A 4,793-nucleotide genomic window follows, 5' to 3' on the forward strand; every position below is an offset into this window, starting at 1 on the left:
TTGTATTTATTATTCTTTATTTCTTCAAATGTTTTAATGTTTTATTTAGTGAAAAGTTTTTTGTTTTTTTTTATTCATGACTTTCCTAAAACTGATTTCTGCTGTTGTCACTGATCCTCCCTTGGGCTTTGTTCACACTAAGTATTTTTGCTTTTTTTTTTTTTTTTTTGTTCCTGCAGAAAAGATGCTGCTATTTACAGTACCAGCAAACGCTATGAGGTTTCTGATATTTCATGCACACGCTGCTTTTTTGCTTGCAGATTTGAAACCATTTCAGATCTGCAGCATGTTAATGTTTTCAGCGTCTTTGCAGCGTTCTTCACCTGTTCAAACGAATGGGAAGAGGGAGGAAAAAAGCATAAAAAATGCACATTTTACGCAGCATTTTTCCTGCTGATTCTCCAGTACTTAACAGCCGAACAATCTGCTGCGAAAAACTGAACGTCTGCACGTACCTTTTAAGGCTCCTATACACATTAATAGCTATTGGTCAAAAGATAGTTCCACCAAGACATCTACCGATTTCTCCATAAACCGGAACGCTCTGCTCAGGCGACCACTCTTGTGTTGTCTGAGAGCCGATTCCTCTAGCAATGACCTGTCTCCCCCCTACCCAATAAATGGACTGATTAAATTAAACAGGCCCTGTTCTGTTTCTTCCCCAACATCATCTGTCGGGAGCCCACCATACATTAGACTCTCGGCCAATAGGACATTTTCCTGGAGCTGATATAAGCCCAACATCTCCCAACACGAGATGGAGAAGAAGAAATTTACTAACGGTAGAACAAAACCTTTTATAAAACTAAAACGATTATAAAGTCCTATCTTGAGGTCCCTCTTCTCATCTACACATAAAGGAAAGCCGCCTGAATATCCTCTGGCCGATGATGTTGAGGTTGAGAAAGATCCAGACTTCTGAATTTCAGAAGTCACCACCAAAAGGAGTGAGTATTAGAACATTGGGGCCAGATCAGGTCATTATTGAACTGTATTTGCTCATTAAGGTCATTTCTACAGGTCGGGGGCTTCTCCAAGTCTTCTCATTCTAGAGATAATGGAGCCCAGAGACGGATGACCTTCAGGTTTCTCTTCACCGTGGTTCTTTAGATCAAATACTTCCTCAGTGATCTGACTTTCAGTGACACAGTGAGCCGACTCTCCTAAAACATCTGATTGGCCAACTTTTTCTGGAGCCTATCGAGAAGGTGAACGTGGAAACCTGCAGCAAGTCAGCACATCAGTAAGGTTAATCATGTTTAATACTGAGATGCTTCATCATTCGAGAAAGTCGCGGTGTCAAAATGGATTCAGCCCACAGGAAACAGATTGTGGAAGAGTGTTGAGACCCATGGATTGTAAAGGCGAGGCTGGAGGAAAAAATCCGAACCACTGGCTCTAAAAGTCCAAAAGGATGTATTCAGGGCATTGCGGCTGTCACTGTGGTTGGTGGTGGCACTTCCATTACTCCTTGAGAAGAAGACCCAATTTTTAGGCTGTGTTCACATGGCTTGCTTTGATAGAACCGAACCACAACAAACCTGTACATGTACGTTTGCTGCAATTTTGGTAATCCTGATTTTAGTAAATATACAAAGATTTTTGTTTTTTGTAACAGGAAAGACATATATCTTGGTACCGTGTTAGCCAGTAGATAGAAAAATATTTAGAACTGAGTCCTCAGTGGTTGATACCTTTTGAATGGCTATCATCTTTTCAGTTAGCCATTAAAAGGTATCAACCACTGAGGATTCTCAATTCTAAATGTTTTTTGTAAGACATTCCAACACAAAACTGCAATTTTTCAGTTCTACGCCTAGACCTTCATCAGAGATGAGTTACCGTTGGTCAAATTATATATACGGTAACCAGAGGAGATGCTCTATAGAAAGGCGAGCTTAGTCACAGCGGGTGAGGCTGAAGGTCGCTCCTCCTCTGGTTATATCACTTTTAACTCCTTTCTGACCTTGGACGGGATAGTACGTCCAAGGTCAGATCCCCTGCTTTGATGCAGGGCTCCGCGGTGAGCCTGCACCAAAGCCGGGACATGTCAGCTGTTTTTAACAGCTGACATGTGCCCGTAATAGGCGCGGGCAGAATCGCGATCTGCCCGCACCTAATTAATAGTTAAATGCCGCTGTCAAACGCAGACAGCGGCATTTAACTACCGCTTCCGGCCGGGCGGCCGGAAATGACGTCATTGCCGACCCCCGTCACATGATCGGGGGTCGGCGATGCGTCTCCATTGTAACCATAGAGGTCCTAGAGACCTCTATGGTTACTGATCGCCGGTGGCTGTGAGCACCACCCTGAGCGCTCACAGCACACCTGCAGTTCTGCTACATAGCAGCGATCAGCAGATCGCTGCTATGTAGCAGAGGCGATCGAGTTATGCCGGTTTCTAGCCTCCCATGGAGGCTATTGAAGCATGGCAAAAGTAAAAAAAAAAAAAAAGTTGAAAAAAATGTTAAAAAAATAAAAAAAATATAAAAGTTTAAATCACCCCCCTTTCGCCCCAATCAAAATAAATCAATAAAAAAAATATCAAATCTACACATTTGGTATCGCCGCGCTCAGAATCGCCCGATCTATCACTTAAAAAAAAAAAAAGCATTAACCTGTTCGCTAAACAGCGTAGCGGGAAAAAAATTCGAAACACCAGAATTACGTTTTTTTGGTCGCCGCGACATTGCATTAAAATGCAATAACGGGCGATCAAAAGAACGTATCTGCACCGAAATGCTATCATTAAAAACGTAATCTCGGCACGCAAAAAATAAGCCCTTATCCGACCCCAGATCATGAAAAATGGAGACGCTACGAGTATTGGAAAATGGCGCAATTTTTTTTTTTTTTTTTTTTTAGCAAAGTTTGGAATTTTTTTTCACCACTTAGATAAAAAATAACCTAGTCATGTTGGGTGTCTATGAACTCGTACTGACCTGGAGAATCATAATGGCAGGTCAGTTTTAGCATTTAGTGAACCTAGCAAAAAAAGCCAAACAAAAAACAAGTGTGGGACTGCACTTTTTTTGCAATTTCACCGCACTTGGATTTTTTTTCCCGTTTTCTAGTACACGACATGCTAAAACCAATGATGTCGTTCAAAAGTACAACTCGTCCCGCAAAAAATAAGCCCTCACATGGCCAAATTGACGGAAAAATAAAAAAGTTATAGCTCTGGGAAGGAGGGGAGTGAAAAACGAATACGAAAAAATCCCAAGGTCATGAAGGGGTTAACCAATGACAATTCGTGCCTGATGAAGGTCCAAGTATAGAACTGAAACGTTGCAGATTTTTTTGTTGTTGTTGGATTGCCTTACAAAAAAATAATCTGAGAAAAATATTTTAATTTTGTAGTGAAAAGTACTTTATTTTTCAACTATCACTGGTTATAGCGGGTGTGGTGGTTTCATTCGGAACTGATGATTCTCCGCAGTTGCGATGTGAACGCTATCTACAAATAACACATTCGTTTCCATTTGTACAGCTCATTCATTCTATCATTTGATGTACTAGAGAATAGGGGAAAAAAATAATTCCAAGTGCTTTGAAATTGCATAAAAGTGCAATTCCACAATTGTACGGAATATGTGGTGAAAGGGTTAAAAACGGAACGAGTTGCCTGCCTGAAGTTTTTATTTTTGTTAATTTATTTAATTTTTTTTTTAATCCATTGACTTCTTCCAGTGGACCAGTTAGGAATGGATTAAGCCGGAATGCAAATATATATAATCGTCTAAGGGGCACTTCCATCTGTCTGTCTGTCACGGAAATTCCACGTCACTGATTGTTCACGGCCACTAGGCCGCGACCAATCAACGATGGGCATAGTCCGGCTGCAAATTCGCCCTTTCCTACTCAGTGCCCTCCATACTCCCCTCCAGTCAGCCCTCACACAAGGTTAATGGCCGCGTTACATCGCGTTATGCCGCGGTGTAACGCACTCCATTAACGCTGCTATTAACCCTGTGTGACCAACTTTTTACTATTAATGCTGCGTATGCAGCATCAATAGTAAAAAGATCTAATGTAAAAAATAATAAAAAAAAAAAAGTAAAAAAGCATTATTTCTCGGTCTCCCATGACAGCACTACGGAGAGAGGGGATCCGCCCTTCAGGGACAGGAAACCTACAGATAAAAGGGCGGTACCTCTCCCTCGCATCAGTTGGTTTCCTGTCCCTGAACAGGGAACCTCTTTCCGGTGGTACCTGTTATGAAGACCGATGGACCGGGCGGTCGAGTTCCGGCAGCGAGGAGGCTCCTGCCACGGCTTGTCCGGCTCCCGAAGCCGCCACCGCTGGAACCGAGGGGTTCTTCAGGGTGAGCGGATAGAGAACGCCGCCGATTCTGAGGAGAGGAAGGGGCGCTGGATCACCCGGAGCTCCTGTGCCAATAAGCGCACGCTCCGGGTGTACTAAGATGGCCGCCGCTCCGGAAATGCGGCAGGACTTCCGGGTCCTCGCCGCGCGCATGCGCGGTAGCTTCTCTTCTCCCTGGAGGACGTGACGCAGGACCGGAAGTGCGGGGAACGCCGGAGGTGGCGCCAAATACAAATAGGGAGATGGTGCACACATAGTTGTCGCACCATCTCCCTGTAAATCATGGAAGACACCGATCCACAGGAGCTGCAGCCTAGGCAGCAGCACCATAAGAAGACAGACCCTAAGAGCGCTAGGAGTGGGTCTAGCAGCCGTTCTACACAGCGCAGCAGGTCTGCTGCGAAGACTAGTTCACCTCCTCGGGAACCTTCCATTCCAGACCCAGGGCCCCCTCCAGAACCGGTACCTGC

Source organism: Ranitomeya imitator, chromosome 6, assembly GCF_032444005.1.
Source record: "Ranitomeya imitator isolate aRanImi1 chromosome 6, aRanImi1.pri, whole genome shotgun sequence".
Taxonomy (NCBI): Eukaryota; Metazoa; Chordata; class Amphibia; order Anura; family Dendrobatidae; genus Ranitomeya; species Ranitomeya imitator.